The sequence below is a fragment of the Cupressus sempervirens genome, chromosome 4 (assembly GCF_028749045.1).
Source record: "Cupressus sempervirens isolate cs-2001-9-10 chromosome 4, ASM2874904v1, whole genome shotgun sequence".
NCBI classification, from domain to species: Eukaryota; Viridiplantae; Streptophyta; class Pinopsida; order Cupressales; family Cupressaceae; genus Cupressus; species Cupressus sempervirens.
This window is the reverse complement of record NC_143121.1, coordinates 63,649,323-63,671,638: the sequence shown is the minus strand read 5'-3', so window position 1 is coordinate 63,671,638 and position 22,316 is coordinate 63,649,323. Positions and strand designations below refer to the sequence as shown.

General features: G+C 35.1%; 2 pseudogenes across 1 annotated transcript in view; both read left to right on the top strand.

Moving 5' to 3' along the window:
- The window catches only part of LOC149559953 (protein LEAD-SENSITIVE 1 pseudogene), a 40,792-nt pseudogene that overhangs the window by 5,682 nt on the left and 12,794 nt on the right, over positions 1-22,316 (top strand). The gene's annotated exons all lie outside the window — the stretch shown is intronic.
- LOC149559954 (coatomer subunit gamma-2 pseudogene) lies at positions 468-3,452 on the top strand (annotated as a pseudogene).

Sequence of the window (22,316 nt, the reverse complement as noted above, 5' to 3'; positions counted from 1 at the left end):
CCGTGAAGTTGCAAGGGCCACTTGTTATACATAGCAGTTTATGTTTGGGTTCTTCACCTGACCAAATCATCACTTTGAAACCAAACGACAAGTGTTTTTCGTAGGGGACGCAGCCAACATTGGTGCAACTGATGGATGTTACACGTCAGAATAACGCCGGTGCAGAAGTGTATGGAAGGTGGGCGACGTGTCCACGAACTATGAAATCACTTCAAAATATGCCTTTGAGTAGTTGACGGTGGTGTCCTTAAAACAACATGTTTGATTGTGGGAGTTCCAACCTAGAATTTGTCGTTACCGACTACATGTGGAAAATCAGCAGGAATAACGAGTGCAACAGTAGCAAAGTATTGCAGATACTATTGCCTTATATGATAGTCAAGAAATTGCAGTCTCGCGGATGCAAATTTGGAGAGAAGATAACAGAGGGAAGCAAGGAGTAGATTCGATCTGCTAATATTAAAAGCATGGCGCTCGCTCAACCCCTTATTAAAAAGATGACAATAGAGATGAGGAAGCTGATTACTCTCCCTTTCTTGGCATTGAAAAGGGAGCTGTCCTACAGGAAGCTTTTGTTTACAATGATCCTCAACTGGATGCCAGACGTTGTGCATAAGTCATTAACAAGCTTTTGTATTTGATCAACCAGGGAGAGACCTTTACAAAGGTTGAAGCTACTGAAGTATTATTTTCTGTCACCAAGCTTTTCCAATCTAAGGATTCTGGTTTGAGAAGAATAGTTTATTCGATCATCAAGGAGCTTTCTCCTTCTGCTGATAAGGTTATTATTGTTACAAGTTCGTTAATGAAAGACTTGAATAGAAAAATAGATATGTACAGAGCCAATGCAATACAAGTTTTGTGCAGAAACACTGATGGTACTTTGTTGGGTCAAATTGAGAGGTATCTAAAACAAGCCATTGTTGATAAAAATCCTGTTGTCGCCAGTGCTGCTCTTGTCAATGGAATTAATTTACTTCTGACCTCTCCAGGCATTGTCAAGCGTTGGAGTAATGAGGTACAAGAAGCAATTCAGTCCTGTGTTGCTCTTGTACAATTTCATGCACTAGCTTTGCTTCATCAGATTCGACAAAATGACTGCTTACCTATAAGCAAGCTTGTGACTAGTCTAACAAGAGGAACAATTCGCTCACCTTTAGCTCAGTGCCTCTTGATCCGTTACACTAGCCAAGTTATACGTGAATCAAATGTAAATTCACAAACAGGTGTTTGTTCGTTTTATGATTATGTGAAAGGATGCTTGCGCCACAAAGCAAAAATGGTCATATTTGAAGCTGCAAGAGCTATAACAGAATTGAATGGGGTGACCAGTCGAGAGTTGACACCGGCTATTACTGTTTTGCAACTGTTATTAATCTCATCAAAGCTAGTTCTCCAATTTGCAATTGTTTGTACTTTAAATAAGGTGGCAATGACACATCTGTTGGCAGTTACAAACTGCAACATTGATATGGAGAGTCTGATTTTGGATCAAAACTGGAGCACAGCCACTCTGGCTATTACTACACTATTAAAAGCAGGAAATGAATCAAGTGTGGATCGTTTGATGAAGCAAATAACAAATTTCATGTCAGACATAGCAGATGAGTTCAAGATTGTTGTTGTGGAAGCTATTAGTGTATATGAGTAATGTTAGTATGCTAATAGAAACCAAATTTAAATAAAGCTTCTACAAACTAAACAAAATTCATAAACTTCAAGATAGGCTAAGATGAGCTCTCAATTGAGAATATAAGCCATTAATGGACTCTCTCAATTAGAAGCTCTCTTGTTGAGTGGCTTTGTCTAAATAGATAGGATGTATGCTCAAGCTTATGCTTCAAAAATGGCTTCAAATGGAGTTGGAATTTGGGTGTGAGTGTATGGTTTTGATGTAAAATGGCTTCTTAAAATGGCATTATGACTTTACTTTATGGATTGTGTTATTTTGCAAAAGGGAAGGATCCAATTTATAGGCAAGAGGCTTGAGGGATTGAGGGCTAAGATGCAAGGATGGGAAAAAGCTCATGGAGGGCTCAGATTGCATGAGAGGAGAGCACATAGATTGTGCTTCCTTACAGCCAATCAAGGAGTGACACATGTCACATGGTGAGAGGATGGAGGAAAGGGGAAGGATGAGTCAACAAAGGAGGCTCAAGGAATAAAATCTTCATAAAGGCTCTCATAATGGCTTGTAAGAGCAATAAAAGGGCTTGGAAGAGTCATTTATGACCTTGTGGGCTTCATAAAGTTTTATGGTTGAGATATTTTGAGGGAGATGAGAGCAATTTCGACTTGGGCTTGATTAGGAGGGTTTTAAGCTTGCTTAGGATTGTGCAAATGATTAGAGGATGGATTAGGATGGTTTAGGATTAGCTTAGGGATAGGCAAGTGGATGGCATTTAATGAGGGTGGGTGAAGGAGGAGATATTTGTTAACTTTGGCTTGGGTTAGTAAGTCTTAACCCATGTTTAGAGAATGTGACAAGGTTAGGAGGGGATTAGGATTAGGTTTAAAGACATCTTCTAGAAGAGTCTAAACTTTGGATGAGGATAAAGACTTTCTAGAATAGTCTAGAATTTCCTAGGTTGAGGATGAAGACTTTCTAGAAGAGTCTAGAACTTCTTAGGATGAGGATAAATTAGATTTTTAGGAAATAAATAAAGTTTTATTTATTTCAAGGGTTTGGGTTGAGGAGATATTTATTAAAACTTTTTTAATAAACATGAGGATTAATATTTAATCTTAATTAAATATTTTGAGTTGGGATTAGGGGTAGGAAATGATGGGATTAGCCTTTAATCAAAATTAAAGAAGGATTAGGAGATTTTGGAAGAGGTTAGTGGTCTTAAGGAAATTGGCCAAGTTTTGGGCAAAAAATAAATTTTTTATTTATTTTGGGTTTTTTGGTCAATTTATTAATTAAATAATTAATAAATAAGGAAAAAAATTTTAAATAAGATTTAAACATTTTTGGGAGGGATTCCTTAATTAAATATTTTTAATTAAGATAAACGGATTTAATGGCATAAAAATAAATAAATTAATTAAATAAAGTCATCAGGATTTTTTCAGAAAATAAAAATACTTTATTTTCTAAAGGTTTTTAGGTGTCTACAATTAGATCTCTGTGCTTGAAATTCCCACATAAATATCACACATTAATGAACCTTTTGAGTAATATACTCTAAGAAGGAGGATTTGAGTATAAGAAAGCTATTGTGGATTCTATTCTTATTCTTATAAGGGATATTCCAAAAGCAAAGCAAAGTGGCCTATCTCATCTCTGTGAATTTATTGAAGTGTTTGTAAATTCTGTAAATGCTCAAGTTATTAAGTCTGAAGAAGAGATCAGTAAGATGGAAAGTGTGATCAACTTTCATCTGGACAAGGGTAATAATGTGACAAAGTCGGTGCCAATGAGAAACCCACTTCTCTCCATGGTAAAGTAATGGAAGCAAATGTGGATGTTGAAAGCATTCAAACTAGTAGTGAGGGTGAGATGCCCAAAGTGGAAAATATCCATCCTGTTCAATTGCCAGATACTTGTGATATGTCAAAAGCAATGTCGAATGAGAAATCCTCCTTTGTCAAGCACAACAGTAAACCAAGCTTTGATAAACAAAATTTTTTTGGAATACCTTCCAGTGGACCAAATAATCTTTTCCAAACAGCACCAAAAATGTGTCTTGCTGAAGCTAGTTCAATTTTAAGTTCTTGTTCAAGTATTCCCACCGAAACTGTTTCTCAGGGAGATAGTTTTCATATAGTTGAGTCTATTTCTACTCAAGCAAATGAGTCTAGGTCTGCCTTTGCAAACATAACCAAATTGAACAATCAAACTGTTTCTAGTAAAGCAGATTTGATTGGAATTTCAAATAAAGATGTTGCAGGAAAAGTTTCTTTAGAAACTTCAGTGGGAAATATGCCAAAATCAGGTTTTGGTACTGTGCCGTTTGGATCCAAGTAGTCATCTGGACGACTTTTCAATCCAAGCACTACAACTTCAAATCTGCTAGCATCAGATTCAGCTTCATCTTCAGGGGCACAGTTGTTTGAAGGTGTAAAAGATTCACATTTGGGAAAGACTAGTTTTAGTTCTATAAAACTACAGCAACAGTTAGTTCAAGACTCACAACTTGATGTAAGGGCAGAGGTGCTTGACATGTTTGATGAGTATAACGAACTTCCTTCAAAGATTCAAAAAGAGTTACCCTTCATTGATTACATGGATTTCCATCCAAAGCTACAAAACAAGAATGACCTGGCAAAAAAGAAGCATTATGATTTGAGTTGGGATCTCCTTGCAAAAGAGCAGTTATGTTTCACTCGTAAGCATGTTTGGTCTCTTGATCACATTCGGGACAAGAACAAAGAAGAAGAGATAACTCAAGAAGTGCAGATCAACATTGAGGGAATTGGGAAATAAACAGTTCAGCCTAAACATGATGAAAAACATAAGCGAGAACCCACTTTAATTAATGCTAAGGATCATTCTAGCGGTTTATCAGGTGATTTAGAGATTATTCTTGACAAACAATTCGATGAGGTTGGTCCTATTCAAAGTAAGAGCAACTTAAAATCTTCAAATGATGAGTTTTTGCATGGGAAAGATGACATTGCAGCAGTTTTTCCTTTTCATGCAAATCAAATGAACAAGAAAATTGAAGCCTACAATGACTTTATTACTCCTAGCATGCAAAGTGTTGATTGGGTGAAGCATAGTAATTCACTGTTTGAGATAGGTGTTTATTGGATACTGGAGAATCCGCTATTCGAATTTGATGATAGTGAGGAGCCTCAAGTTGATACTTGTTGCAGCCAAGAGGTTGCTGCCTTGAGAGAAGGACATAACACTGATTGCAAATCAGCCTTGGATAGAGATATGGTGAGCAGTACAGCAAGAGAGAATTCAGTTAGCGGGACAGCATTGTAGCAGTTGATCAGTTTGGACACACCACCCATTATGGGTACTGAGAAGTAGGATATGGCAAATAGTTGGGAAGGTGGATGGCACTTTTGTTTGTGGAATCCAGGAGGAACTTCCCTATGGTTAGGAAGATTTCTAGGAGTTGGTTGGGAAATGGTTGAGTTCCCACAGGCATGTGACCACAGTGGTGCTAGTGATCTCAGTTGGAGTGAGATTCTCAGTTGGATTGAGGATCTTCCTGTATATGTTAGTAGTACATGGTAGGTTGTTTTGACTGAACATGCACGTGGTGTAATATGGGATCCAGGGATCTGATTGACGGGTGGTTTGCAGAGTGGCACCTTGTTTCACAGTTTGGCCAGAATTGTTTTCAGTATTGGCTTCAGGGTAGACTGCAAATTCATATGGGATCCTGGTATTAATTGCTTGAGGGCAAGCAATCTCAAGGAGGGGAGACTTGTAATGTCCCTTTTCTGGGGACGTTAGAAATATTAAATGGTACATCGTTATAATATTAAAATTGACCATGAGAGCTAAGACTTTATTTATTAAAGGTCAAATTAATATTCAAAGTTGGCAAAAGATGACAAGGAAAGATAAGACGAAAGGCCAGAAATGGAAGTTGAAGAGTCACAACTGCAACAATAAAAGGAGAAGAGACCCTTTCTCTTGAGCATGCTTGATTTTACTCTTCAGTTCAGTTTTCTCTCTTTGAGAGTCATTCAGAAAGCTTCAGCTTTCAGCCCATGTGAGCACGTAGCCCCTCGTGCAGGCAGGTAGTGGAGGAAAACCCATTGTTAGGGGAGATATCATTTTTGGGTGTGTCGGTTGTGCTTATAGGTTCTCTTTAAGTTTTCCAATCTTACTATAGAGCTGTGTTTAAGATTGGATTTATAGTTGCTGGTTATTACATTGCTGATGCATAATGCAATAACATAATTAGGGAAAGTCTAGAATTGTTGGTTTAACCTTTGGGGTTTTGTAGTTCGAGTTATATGTTCGACACTTTGGATGTTATTGTGGAGTAACGTGTTTAATTCATATGGAAATGTGGCTGGTCGTATTATAGCATTGTCTTCCTTTCTGCTTATATCTAAATTTTGAATGTTGTATCTGAGATAAATTGATAAAATTTCTATTTGAAACTTCTACTAGCTAACAATCTTGCTGGAAACTACTTGCCAAGTTTTATTGCTGATTATATTGTTCATAGAGAAACCAGTAGATATCCAGACCAGGATATTACAATGTTCATCAGATTCAAATGAATCTAAATTTAGATTTGTGGTATCTCCATCATCTTCAAGATCTGTGAGAGGAGGAAGCATAGAAGTGGTAATATGTTGCATTTGAGATGCTAGCATGGGACTTTCATCAAAATATACACTCCTCTCAATGAAGAGTTGATTTGTAGAAAGATCTAGCAATCTATAACCCTTTACACCATCTGGATAACTAACAAAGATACATTCCTTGCTTTGAGGCTCCAAAGCCTTCCTTTTATCAGTAGGAATGCAAGCCCATGCACGAGATCCAAAAATATGAAAATGAGTGACTGCTGGTTGGATACCTCTCCATGCTTCAAAAAGAGTTTTTCCTTTAACAAATTTGTGAAAAGATCTATTTTGGATATATGAAGCATAGTTGATTGCTTCAGCCCACAGTTTTGAGGGAAGTGACCTAGCATGCAACATGCAACTAGCCATCTCCTTTAAAGATCAAATTTTCCTCTCAGCTACCCCATTCTGTTGTGGAGTATATGGAACTGTGTTTTGCAACTGTATTCCTGCTTCATCACAAAGACTTTGGACATCATTGTTCACATACTCCCCCCCATTATCTATGCGGAGGATCTTAACCAATTTTCCAGATTGTTTTTTTTGCATGGGCTTTGAAAAGCTTGAGATTCTCAAACACTTCAAACTTGTATTTAAGAAAGTTTACCCATGTGTACCTTGAGTAATCATCAATGAAGGTAAGGACATATTTGGCTTTGCTCATGGAAGGCTCAGGAAAAGGACCCATTAAATCACTGTGAACAAGCTCTAGAGGAGAAGAGGCTCTCCATGAGATTCCCTTGGGAAAATTTTCTTCTGGATGTTTTCCAAGAGCACAACCTTCACAAACTTCATTAGAGAATTCCATGGTAGGCAAGCCTTTTACCATTTCTTGATTGATAAGTTGTTGCATGTATCTAAAATTCAGATGTCCAAAGCTTTCATGCCAAATTCTATTTTCATCATTTGCATGTGTTAGAAGTAAAGTAGAATCTGATTTTGCAACAAAATCAAAGAAAGTGTACAAATGAGATTGATGATTCACCTTACCAATAGTAATTTTGGAGTTGCCTTGCATGTCATAGATCATGACTGCATCTGGTGTGAATTCAACTCTCCTCCCAGTTCCAATATGTATCATTTGATACACAAAAAGTAAATTTACAAAAAGTTTTGGGATATGCAAGACATTCTTAAAACTTTCAATTCCAAGCTTTACCTTCCCAATTCTAGTTGCTTCTATAGGAGATCCATCTCCCACGAGAATATGAGGACCAAAATATGGTTTCAAAGATGAAAGAGCATCTTTTGTGGCTGCAATGTGGTGTGAAGCTCCAGAGTCTATGATCCATGCATCTGAGGAAGAATGAATAGCTATCAAGGCATGAGCATTGCCTTTGGTTTTTGGTGCTTTTTCTTTCTGCTTCTTGGCACTCTCAAGAATAAAACCACCAAGATTATGTTGTTGAAGTGTTTGCGCCATGATATTAATGGTCTTCTTCATGCATGATGATTCTAGATGATACCCGCGGTTGCAATAGGTGCACTTTGATTTGCCCTTTGTGTCCTTTTCTTTTGAACTTGTGGACCCATCTGAAGGTTTTGGATTACCTTCCTTTCTTGGATCTGAATCCTTCTTCCATTTTCCTTTGGATTGCTGATTCGATTTAGAGTTAGTCTTCCCGGTTGTATGCACAATGAGTGCATGAGCTTTGGAATTCTTCAAGATACCCATCTTAATAAGCTTATCTTGCTCATGTATTAAAGACTCAATGAAGGCATTGAGTGTGGGCATCTTCCAATTTTCTCCTGTTGTGATTCTGATTGTGTGGAAAGAAGAAACAAATATTGCATATTCTGGACCCAACTTTGATAGAATGGAAGGAACTAACTTACTTTCTTCATTGAACTTATCAATACCACATCCTTTCAGCTGAAGCAACAAAGCCTTGAACTTTGTGAAGTAATCTTGGATATTGTCAAAATTCCTTGGATCTAATGAGATAAGCTCATTTTCAAGGATATGACCATGCATTTCATCTTGCTTTCCAAATAGGGTCTCCAAGGTATCCCAAACTTTGCTTGGAGTTGTGTATGCCTCAACATGGAACAACAGTTCTTGAGATATGGACAAGCATAACAGACCAAATGCTTCATCCATCAGTTGAAGTATTTTGATTTCTCTACTGCTGAATTGGGCTCAACCTCTTTATTCTTAACTATTTGATAGAGACCTTTACTTCAGAGCTGAAGTAAAATTTTAGGCTTCCAATCAAAGTAGTTGTATAGTGTGAGAATAAAAGAGGATGGAGAATCCATTTTCAGATCTGATATTCTATATCTGCAACAAAAGAAAATTGTATTTTTCCTTTCCTGTAACTTGCTCTGATACCATGTGAAATTCATAGCCTTAGCAGAAAATATAGAAAAAAGAAAAAAGAAAAATCTCTGCAAATAAAAGAAATAGAGCTTGTAATATTGAATAGAGCAGAAATCAAAAATTACAGCTACTTTCATTTACAACAATTATCATTATTATAAAATGAATAGCAAACCTTCCCCTACACACGCTGTAGTCAAAGATGCATGACAATCTAAACTCAAAGTTAAAACCAGTGCTGGCAGTTGAAAACAGTGAATCAGTGTTTTGGTTTGGCCACGTCTATTCTTTCGTTGGAGTTGGAATTAATAAGCTGGAGTTGGAATTAATAACGCTAACATGATGAGTTTAGTAGTATGTCTTGAAACGTCAGAGGAAACAAATTCATGTAGTATTTTCCCAAAAATCTTTTCCTCAGCTTCATCAAAATGAAAGAAACCTTAAAACTCTAATTTAAAGTGATGTTTTGATTGCACATCACTAAAACTTTGAACCTAATTCTATTTTATCCTGCTTCGAAACAGATGACTAAATATATTAAATATGCGATAGGATTGGTTCCTCAGATAATACTTGGAGAGTATAAATAAAGTGTTTTCTATAATCACCTGCCCCACCATACCATTTTCAGCTATTAGCAGGAATATGCCTTGGAAAATAGTCTATTATGAGCATTACCGAATGTTGATAAATAATGCTTTCTTTAACGCAAAATTTTATTAAGCATGTATATGATCTAGATGGTTTGGCTTATAAAAAACATCAAATGGAAATAAAGCATTAGTATGTAATCTCCCCAACTTTTGAACAACCAAAATTTTCCCTTCATTGAAATTTTTCATTTAACACAGATAAGCTTTAAAGATACCTTTTTGCTTTGATTGAGATCCTGCAAGCAAGTTAGGAATCATTTATAAACATTGTTTACAATTAGATGTTCTTGAATTAGAAATACACATATAATAGAAATGCGGATCAAATCAAGAAAATGCTTGAATCAGATTTGAGACGTTGAGACATTACAATCATATAGAACTGATAAAGTACGATGACTTGATGAGGTGTTTTAATGACTCCCTACCCTAGGCCCAAGAGCATATATTATCCCACATGGTCTTATTTGGCCTGTGCCATCCATATGAGGTGGTGTATCTAGTGCAGTACACTATCACTGTTTCCCTCAGTCTTGTTACTCCTATCTTGCCTCCAATGATTGAGAATCTTCATGTATTTCTTTAGCATCATGGAGGTTGTGAGTAACATTCACAACGGGGTGTCCTTCCCTCCTTCCTAAGCCCAAAGGCAGTCCCTTTGTTCCCCTTTGGCCCCATAAGACTCCTTAGTAATATACCATGAGGTAGCATGCTTAGAAGGTGACCTTATCATTGTTTCCCCCAGTTTGTAATCACTTCATTTTCCTTATCAAGGCTAATCACGGCAATCAGAAAGTACATATAGTATTTCACGTAACAAATGTTATGATAAAATATTCTTGAATTGGTAACGTAATATATATTAAACTAGCACTTGTACCAAAAGGAGGTGCAATAATTATACCGATAGCAATATATGTTTTATCGTTTGAAAGAGAGTTTCCAACAACCTATATGTTTTGTGGTATATTTGCACAACTTATATCATTTTAATTTCATAAATTTGCATAGTTTCAAAAAAATTCTTTTTTTTGGCTTTACACTATCTATTATCTTTCAACTATTTGTGGTGACATTATTGTAGAATTCAACCATTCATACTAATTTTTCTTAATCATCTTTAGCTTCATCTTCTTTTTCTTCCTCCTCTTCATCATTTTAATATTTTTCTTCTTCTTCCTCTTCTTCTTCCTCCTGCTCCTCCTCCACCTCCACCTCCTCCTTCTCCTTTGACTTTTTCTTGTTCTTCCACTTTGTCTCAGCTTTCTCCTCCCTCTCGATCTTCTCCTTCTCCTTCACCTTCTTTTGTTTCTTCTCCTTCTTCTGCTTCTCGTTCTTCTCTTCATCCCCTTCTTCATCCTCCTCTTCTTCCTCCTCTTTCAATTCTTCTTGTTCTCCTCCTCCATCTCCTCCTCTTCCTTCTTCTTATTCTCCTACTTCTCCTCCTCCTTTTTCTTCTCCTTTGTCTTCTTCTTCCACTTTGTCTTACCCTTCTCCTTTTTCTCATTCTTCTCCTCTTTGGTATTGAAGATGAATATTTATTGAGTTTTTAGATTTACAAAATATATTAGTTATTTTGATGGCAATATTTATCTCTATAATTATATATGGATTCTATTAAAGAATAGGAAAAGAATATTATTATATAATATGAGTATGACATTTACTATTGGAAATAATATTTGAAAAGTATGTAACAACATTCAAATAAGTCATATTTAAAAGTTAAATATTATTTCTTAACATGTAAGAATACGAAAAGAATATTATTATATTATATGAGTATGACATTTTCCATTGGAAATAATACTTAAAAAGTGTGTAACAAAATTCAAATAAGTCATATTTAAAAGTTAAATATTATTTTTTAACATGTAATCGATAAAAAATTGAAAGAGGAAGGTTTACATTTTGTACTATTTTACGGCAGATTAACATGTTATTTTAGCTAGTAAAAAATTCAGCATTTACTATGTATCTAATTTATTTTAAGTTCTATAATTTTTAAATTACATATTAGAATATTGTACCATAGTTTGCAGACTCGAACTCGGAGAGTAGTCGGCAAGCCCAAAATTTACAACATGGAAAAAACTCGGCATATACTCGACAAAAACTCTGGGAAAACTTGGCAACTCAGAAAGTACAAAAATTTAAAATCTCTTAAAGAAACATATATTCTTTGTAAAATACAATTATAAAATGTATTAAATTAGTAATTGACATTTCAATAGAGAGTATAGTGTAATAGCACTAAAATGATGTGAAAAATGCATCTAATCTAATGTTTACCCTGCATTAACATTTTTACCTACATTTTTTAACATCTATAAATACACGAGAGTTTAACTTGATAGTACTCACCCAACAAAATAACTTGGGAGTACTCGGCAACTCTGAGAGTACTCAAAGAGTTTGCAAAGTATGTATTGTACAACTTTTTTGTAATCATAGTACATAATTATTTAGAATGCACACCTCTTAATGACTAATATTAGATACATATACATGATATTATTATAATACCTAAAACTTCAAACTCCACATTCACATAATACACAGATTCAAAAATCTAATTTGAAATATTTTTCAAACAAACATATTTATTTACAAAATATTTCATAATTCTATCAAAAAAAAATTGTACAATTTATTCTTTAAATATATTGTTACAAATAGCCCCTCTATTTATCAAAATGCCTTTCAGACAAACATAGAATCTGCCCAAAGTGAGCCACCAAAATTGTCATATAGGAATCATAAACTCATGTACCAACTAAAATGCCAAGCACAAAGACTTGATCCAAGGGTAATTAGACATATCCAAAGATGTCAAAATCCTGCAGTTTTTTATTTGGTTTGTCACTTGAATGCTGAAGGAGATTGGATTTTCATTGTCGGTTCAAATACATGGGAGATCTGATGAAAAACGTGTAGGACAAGAAACACTTTTGCCAAGTTTTTTTGCCTAACTTCTTACCATTTGCACAATAGAGGGTGGAGCGCATTACACATTGGAATGCCCTTATTTTTCTGAATGCCTTGCATATTATCATATTTTATTTGCATTGTGTTGCCTGCTTCAACACCACTTTAAATGCGATTGGAGTGTGACTGTGTTAAAACCGCTTTAAATGGAATCTGATGTGTTATAAATGTTGTTTGGCTTTCATCATTTATCATCCCTTACATATTTTTCTGGCATCGGGTTTTGCTTTTCCCAATAAGTTGTGTTTTCCAGTGTGAGACATGAGGAATTTGGTGGGAGGTCATTCCCACATAAAATAGCCTATCAGCTAATTAGAATTACACAGCTTACATGTCTTTCTATACATCAGTATATGAACAACCACATGATATCATACTTCAGGACTGCATCTATATAATGCAATGAAAAAATATATTTTAGTGCTATACGTGCCACACAATATTCACACCCAGATTGCTGGTCTGAGTTTATAATCTCTTCTTCTCTTATTATGTCTTCTTCTTTTGATGATTGAACAAATGAATGTGGGTTGATAGGCTGCCAATAAATTATTGATGTTTTAATGATGAATTGATTGGTTTCTGATTCCAAGGTGTGAATTGGTTGATGATAATTTGATTGTCTTTTATTTCACCTTGTTGAATTGATCTTTGCTAATTAATTGATTGTTTGACTCAACATTTTGATTCATAGATTCCTTTATTGTGTGATACATTAATGAGTGATGATGTATTGATGTTTGCTTGGAATGATCTCCTCTTTATACCTTACAAGGGAAAGGGTTACCACCTTTAATAAGATTTGTCACTACTTTTCAATGTTTCATCTTGGATATGTTTTATCTGAGTGTGATGCTAGATCTGTTTAATATTTTTCTTAGGATAATAGGAATATCTAATTGTTCTCAGTCAGGGAGCTGATAATGATGTGTTCATCTTGACTTTAGGTTCACGAATGTCACAGGTACTTCATCAATTCTTGATTGTTTCTAGTTATGTGCCATCTCTATTTAGTTATACTGAGTTATCTCACTTCTTAACTATAACTACTCTCACACCTCTTGAACATGTCATCTCCTTGATTTATGTATCCAAGATCCCCAAATATTGTATATTACTTTTTATAAATCGTCTCTACAGTATTGAATGTAATTATTTTTTATTCTTTTTGTTAGTTTGTTTTGTGATTAGCTTCTGTTGTTCATACAAACTCTAATATGATATAAAAGCTATATGTCATAAATCTGATTCATTTTTAGGATTAGAGATCAACTCTTTGAAAAAAGAATGTGAATATGATCTTCTCTTCCATCAAATGATGCTTTTGAGCATTAAAAAAATACCAAGTTTGGGTTTTTACCTTGTGGCTTTCTTTTACAAGTTTCTTTGAACATATTTTTGAGCAAATTTGAGCTCACAGTTGAGGTCATAGTGTTTTACAATGTCATTTTTTCTTTTTGACATGTTCATTTTGGACACTAGAGGCCAAATCTAAAATAGTTTGAACTTGAGAGATCCATGCCAAATCTGGCAAGTACTTAATCCTTTGGAGCATTTTAGGTTGAATCGAACTTTCTTTTATGCAAACAAAAGTCCCAGGAATTTATAGTTTGAGTATCAAATCATCAAAATCAGAGCATTATTCCTCAACTTTAAGAAAATATTTTTCTTCTTATTCATGCAAATTGTATTGTTGAAGAAGCAATAAAAAAATCTTGTTGCATAGTATTGCATAGGTTTACGCTTGCATTGTAGCTACAAGATAATGTAGTACTTGTAGCAAAAACTATCTCACAACTACCAACTATTATAGTAGAGGTGTATAGCACATTCATCAGTAATGACTGGTTTGTAGCCTAAAGCTACACCACTACTGCAAATATGGCATTACCAACAACAAAATTTGGCATTGTCACCCTTGTGGCTAAAACCATAGCATTAACCACAAATTTTTTTTGTGCCTAGTATAGGTGGGTTCAAATTAAAAACAAAGATACTGTAATACAAAATGTGGTTTGGAAATTTGGAGGATCTTAGAAAATATATATTTTCATTTTGGAGTGTATTTATCAAGCAAGGGTGTTAAATTGATAACTTCAAATAAAATTATAAATTTCTGGTTTTTCACTAACTTTGCAGACCAGCTATTTGCATTTTAATCTTTTGTCCCATTCATTTTTGAACTCTAAGTCACTTTCCTTCATGCTTATGTGGACTCCTTAGCTCTACCGTCTTTGTGGAAGATCACTTATGCATACACAAGTCTCCTGCCTGTTTTCTATCAATGGTAAACATTTCTTGTTCGGCCTGTTAGCATGAATGCTGATGGTATTACTATAGGGAAGTATATTAGCATTGCCAGAGATATGATTCAGATTTTATGTGTTGCATTCATGACTGTGTTTGTCGTTGATGTCAACATATTGGTTATTCTGTGAAGATTGACAGAGTTATAGAGGTAGAAGCATTTGGTGTGGTTTGAGGATTGAAGATCAGCTTATGCGCACTTGAGGTTATGATCTATAGTATGTCTAGATGTTACATCTAAGAGTGCATATGGAAATATGAAGATTGGACGTAGTTATGAGGATTTTAGCGAAGGCAGCTTTTAGACAACATTTTCACAAAGAAGGTACCGTTATTTTGAATCTATCTCCTCACAGAAATGGAACTGGCTTGAGCGACTGAGACAGAGGTTGAAGATATGTTAGAGATGCCTTGGTTCAAAGGGCATAATCAGAAGATCATGGAGTGAAAAGTTATGAATACTGTGAGCCGACAATATTCTTATAATCTTGGATAAAGTAAAATTGTAATGTAACATGTATTGTAATATTTTAAGATGGTCTTATATTATTATTAATTTGAGAAAGCCTCAAGGCTGACTCAATATATTGTTTTCGGACTTGGTATAAAGGAAATAAGCTTTCCTTGGATGCAAAGTGTGGTATGCGGTCATATCTTTGTAATATGCATTGTGAGAGTTTGATATGCGAACTTGTGAAGATTAGAGCAGAGTTTGGTGTGGTTGATGCACAGTGAGCTTAAAAGGAACTGATTTGGCAAGATAAGTTGCTAGTTGGATAGTTGTTATTCCATATTGTATTATTCAGAAATAATAGTATTAAGGCTATTTGGATAGTGGGTTTAGTTGTCCTACTATCAACTCCTAACACGGTTGGAATCCCCTAACAAGGTTGGAATCTCCTAACATGGATTTGAAGTCTCTTAACAAGGACTCATATGTACTGATTGTATTTTATTGACTCCTTCAGGGTCTATCCTTTCACTAGGAACTTTTATATTAGTACATCATTTTCTAGGTACCATCCCCACTGGGGTTTTCCTTTAGGTTTCCTTAGTTAACATATCTGGTGTTATTGAGCATGGTTATCTTTCTATAGTTGTTGCATCTTTTGTTTACATGTTTCATAATTAATAAATACATTGAGAGTTGTTTTAAATGGATAACTGATTCACCTCTCCCCTCCTTTCAGTTATCTTGGTGGACTTTACTTTAAAAAAACTATCAGAATAGCATTTACCGACCCAACACAACTATCAGAAAACCATTTGCCGAACATATTTTAGAGTGATCGTAATAGCTATCAGAGGCATACGCATTAACTCTTCAATTTAGTCTCAAATCTATGATTTCATGGATATCAACATTAACTCTACCATCAGAGGCATACACATTAACTCTTCCATTTACTCTCCAATCTACGGTTTGATAGATATCAGTGTTAACTTTTCTATGAAATCATCTTGTTGACTCGAGTTGTTAGATTGGAATGGTTTGAAGCACATTTAATTTTACCTGAATCCATCATCGTTAATGTTAAATCTTGAAGAGGCATATGCATTAACTCTTCCATTTAGTCTCAAATCTATGATTTGATAGATATCAGTATTAACTCTACTATTAGAGTTATATGCATTAAGTCTTCCATTTATTGTCCAATCTACAGTTTGATGGATATTGGCATTAACTCTTCTATGAAATCAGCTTGTTCAATGGAGTTGTTAGATTGGAATGATTTGAAATACATTTAGTTTTACCTGAATCCATCATCATTAATGTTAAATCTTGAAGAGGCATACACATTAAGTCTTCCATTTAGTCTCAAATCTATGATTTGATAGATATCAACATTAACTCTACTATCAGAGGCATACACATTAACTCAACATTTACTCTCCAATCTACTGTTTGATGGATATCAGCGTTAACTCTTCTATGAAATCAGCTTGTTTACAGGATTTGTTAGATTGGAATGATTTGAAGCAAATTTAGTTTTACATGATTCCATCATCATTGATGTTAAATGTTGAATTTGATGATTTTCTTGGCTTTTTGACAAGATTTGGCATGCAACTATGTAAAAGGATTTGTTTTGAATAGCCAACCGATCCATGATTTGACAGGATTGCGCTTAGATAACTCTTTTGGGCTGCATAGTGGGTCTTTAAATAGTGATCAGTTTTTGTTCATTTTTCTGTCATCCACCATTTCTGCAGTATCCACAATCAACCTTGACCTATTGCTGCTACTTTTGGCAGACAATCTCAACTTATCATAGCTACTTCTGGCAGCTTCAAGTTCATGTTTTTCGTTTTATATTTTTGAAAGCATTTTTCTATATTCAGAAAACAATATTGTCATCTGTATGAAAAGAATGCCTCGTTGTCCTGCTGCATAGTAGCAACCTCAAAGGCATTGTAGTTATTCACAATTGAATTCAAAAGTGTTCCACTTGGCTTCTATTTTGTTCAAATCACACATCCTACCCAATCCCATAGAGTCCATCACAGATATTTTCCTCAATCTAGAGAATTATATTGACATTGCAGATTATAGGCATGTGAAGGTGATGTCCCATTCTTGGTTGCGTACTCTGCATATAAATCCGATTCTGACACACATGGTTTAGGCCTCTGTTTGTTCTCCCTTGCCCGCTCACCTACCCGATCTCACTAAGATGTTTGCCTTCACTATCGTCATGAATAGTTCATCACATGCCTGCTCCAAATGAGTGCTTTAAGAGTATCTCTCATGGACAATAAGTTCCTTATTCTATATATTATTTATCTGTAGACATAGACCCAGTATTGTCGGTTATAAAATAATTGATTTTCTGAATCTATTGTTCCCTCAAAATTGCCCTCAACTCTGCCACACACAGACCTTGTAGCCCTAATGTTTTCACCCTCCATGCCTCCATGTTTGCCATGAATTCAAACTCCATTTGCAGCCTCTTCTTGAACCCTTCAAAGGTCCCACCTTCTCCACCACCACCAGCCATTGTATCAACCATTCCATGTCTTTGGTATGTCAGGAAGGCTTTTTCACACACTGCATAGTACCTGGATCATTGTTATGTATACAAAAAAAAAGAAAAATCTTGTTTAATCTACGATTAAGACAACATAGTTGTGGAATACTCACATTAGAATTTATAATATCTCAGGATCTAATGTCCTTAGTTTGTCCACCAGAATGCGATACGTTTTAATGATCATGCACTCTCCTCTCTTCTCTATTGCAACCATCCTTTAATAAAGGCCATCTTTCAAAGTGAGCTAAGCTACCAGCTAGCCCTCTCTTGGCCCAACCACTCAAGAACCACCCAAATAGTTGACCTAGCTCATGTGCCTCTGATCTACACAGATTTGATGGGTCTTTGATCTGTTATTGCTGGTTTCTCTACACTCCTCGGTTTTACTGCATAACCATCTGAAAGTGCCTACGACATTTGGATATGGGCTCCACTCAAACCCCCAGTCCTCCAACAACTGTAGAGCATGCAAAGGGGCATTGTATTAATTAAAAACTTAGATCGCTCCATCTGTATAAGCATTTACATTTTTTATTTATTTTTTCTGTGTATATGTAAGACAATATTTGTTATATGGTATGTTGATCACCGATGATGGATGAGGAGAGGGCCGCTATTATTGTTATAAAATTTAATTATTTTGCATCTAGATTAATTCACTTCTGGGGAAAGCATCATATATTCAATTTCTTATTTGCTAAGATATGAATAACATATTACACATCATTAAGGTCACCTTGTAAAACATAATAAAATTGATGCAAAATGAAATGAAATGATGACCATTTATGATAGTCCAATCTGTAGAGAATCTGTTATGGAAGAAAATAAAGCAACAGTTGCAACTAGGAAGCATACTAATTAATGATGGAGGAGAAGATTCTTTATAGTTGTTTTCATGTTTCAGATAGATTTCTAGATCTACCACACTTCTTGTTATCCTTGCAATAGTTGTCATCACCTTACTGTTATTGAATTTGAAGGACCATTTTTCTACTGACAAATGCTCTTAAAAGCCCTACCAAAATTTCTTATTCCTTCCTTCTTTAACAAGATTTTTACCATTTTTTAAAACCAATTATGTCTTTTTCAGCCACACTAACAATTTATGGCAAATATTACTCCTCGTCTAGTAACACACTTTGCATCACAAAATGTGTAGTTGAAGACATTTATTTTGGATTGCATATTCTTGGTATGCCTTCTTACCTCTATTCCTTTTGCACGTGTACATTTTTTGCTTTCGAACTACGATACTTAATATAGTTAACATTATTATAGTTTCCTGCTTAGTAGACAACATGAATGGATCTTATATTACTTTGACTTCTTAGAGTATATGAAAATGTGAAAGGATATTATTTTCCATTGCATTCAACACATACATGACAACACACTTAATACAAGGAAGTATATATAAGTAAGAATATCCAAGTATGCATTGTTTTAGCATGAAGTTAAATTGATGTTACCTTCCATTTTCTTTGGCTTATATTTTTAATGGGAGGCCACTATAGTTACTAATTACTTTCCCTCGTACTCTTCACCATAGACATGCTTCCAACCATGTCAAAGTGACCTACAACTACTCTTGTTCTACTATGACCACTACATTCTCGTGCAAGTTGGTACCATAGTATATTGCTTAGGTCCACCCCTACTAATGTAATGTGGGCTATTAGGATATTGACAAACACATATTCCTTTAAATTTAATTTGTTTTTTTTAATCACTATGTTTGTAATTCTAAACAAGATAATGATAATCCCTATCTCATCTTATTGGTAAAATACAATCTTTCAAGTTATGTCTCAAACTCTTACAGAAGATGCAATAAGACTTGTCAACAATGACAACCTACATGTGCAACCACATCTCCAAGACTTTGGCATTTCACCATTTTGACAAGGAACTCAAGCAACAAATAGGTACAAGTTAGAGCTCTTTGATGGCCTTCACCTACAAAAAGCAACCTTGCCAAGGAAGTTTAATGATCTTATAACTTCAAATAAGATCCAAAAAGGTTCTATAATACATGTCACCCACTATTCAATTCTCACCATTTTTTAGTCGAGGTAAGTCAACTTCTACTATGATTCTATTTAATGAAACCCTTCTTGTTTTATTATGCAATTATGTAAACTTACTAATATTATTACTTTACCTACCTATTTAGGTGGATTATAATCTCCAACTTAGAGGTTCTACACACAGAACATGATATCATTGGTGTTCTTAACTTATTCAAAAAACCAGAGAAAAATGTAAAACAATCTTTTCTTAGTGCATTGAGCACGAGGACAAATGTTGAACACATTGGCACATCAACATATATGACTCCTACAAAATTGATGTTTGGCCTTGATGCATCTCTACAAAAAAAATGTCGAACTTTAACAATCACTCCATTTAAAAGTTTGAACCCATATCAAACAATGTGGACTATTAAAGGTTGTGTGACTATGGAGAAGGATAAATACCAATTCAACTCAAAGAATGGGAATGGTCATATGTTCAATTTTGACATTATTGAGACTGAAAAGACTGAAATTCAGATAAATTGCTTCAATGATGTTGCAAACCTCCACTTTGACAAAGTCCAAGTTGGGAGTGTCTACACATTATCTGGTGGTACCATCAAATATGCAAACGAGTTCTATAATAAGTTGGACAGTGATTTTGAAATCACTTTAAATGAAGATTCACAACTTTCTCTATGTGAAGATGAACTCTTAATTCTAACACTTTGATACACTTTTACTCCCATCACACAGATTCTAAATACAAATACTAATTGTACACTTGATCTTATTGGAATTGTCATTTGTGTGGATCCTACCTCTACAATAAAAAGGTGAGATGGAACTGAGGTTGTTAGAAGGAGTCTCAAGATGATTGATGTTTCTACATCCACTATCAATGTAATTTTGCGGGGATAGGCAACAATGAAAGAAGGTGCACAACTACAAGAAATGTATCATCTACAAAAGTCAACTGTGCTTGTTGTAAAAAATGGTCGTGTGGAAAAATACAATGGTAAGGTTGTAAGCACACTTGCCACTCCACAGTTACTTATAAACCCTAATGTTGAAGAAACCAACTAACTATAGTCTTGGTTTGCTGCACATGAGCATAACTGTCTTACACCAATGCCCACCCTACTAGATCTGCCTCAAATTTTAGCACAGAAAACTATTACCATGATTGAAGATAAATGTCCAAATTCCTCAAAACCTCTCCAATGCATTGTCAAAGAAACCCTTGTTTTTGTCGTAAGGAAGAAATTTTGTTATCTAGTTTGTCCCCTTGTCATATTAGGAAAGCAGTGTAAGAAAAGGGTTGAACAATATAGTGACTGCAAGTGGTACTGCCCAAAATGTCTCACCATGTTTTCAGAATGTGATTATAGGTATGTACTTCAAGTCAAGATCAAAGACCATACTAGAGCATTGTGGACAACTGCTTTCGATGAATCGACAACTAAACTCCTTGGTGTGCCTGCAAAAGAATTCTATATGCTACAATTCAACAATGTTGAACTTGACTGTGCAGAGTTCGTCATATGCACTGCTCAATACAACCAATTCAATTAATTAGGCATGTAGGCAATTGGGTGCACGACTATACAAGAACTTGGTGGATGAAGTTCATGCCTCTATTCGAACAATTGGTGGTAGTCAGATTATCGTGCGAGCTTTCGAGAACATGCCCTTGGTGAAATCCATGGCTTATGAGGTTATGACTTCTATGTCATTTCAATACGAGAAAACCAAAAATCCTGTGATGGTCTTTTTAGTGTGGAGAAAAGGGGACTTCTCAGATCCTCGAGTTTTTGAGTTCGACGAGGATTTTGTGCTCTAACGATTCATGAGTGAACTGGGGCAACAGGTGCTCTATAATGTGCTCTCATCCAACGACCCTGACGCAAAGACCACTATTTGAACAACAATAGTGCGTTGGGAAGGATTTCATAATTATGATTGCATCTCATTGTAGAGCTATTTTCGTAGTATGATTCCCTTGCAACAACAGTTGTCTTTATAGTCCCACAATTTGGCAATGCATTTGCTTACACAGAGTTGCAAGATCTTTTGTGCCCCCAAAAGATTCTACTTTTGCCTTAGATTTTACAACTAATTGAAAATAAGTGATTATCCTCAAAAATATTGAAAGATTAGGGAAATGTCATGTCAATGGTGTTGTAATGCAGAGAAAACTCTTGATTGGGAAGGGAAAAGAAAATACTATCAATGAGCAACACGTGTATGACTGGGATGAATGACATGGTCGAACTTTTTGTTTATAGATTAGATTTCCACAAAATGGAATCAATAGAGTTATTAGTCCTATTTGAAATTAAATTCCAAATAGCTTGAAGGCACACACTCCTTCACATAGTTATCATGCCCTAGAAAGTAAGCTTTTCCCTTTAAAATAATGCCTTGTTCGTTAGGCTAAACACTCTAGGAAGGAATTAAAGTCAGAATGTTGGTTACCATTGACATGAGAGCCTTGAAGCTTTACTGGGTTCTTGCTATTCACTAATGACATGATTCTCGCCTCATTCAATAATTGTTCATTATTTTTACTATTGTCCAATTTGGACCCCTCTAGTGCAATTGTTGTGTTGCCTTCTTGGTTTTCTTTGTATTCTTCACTGGAACCGCTTGTGTCATTTGACATGATGCCCGAAAGAAGTTTCCTATTTTGGACTATAATTATTGTAGGATATACACAAAATGGATTTGA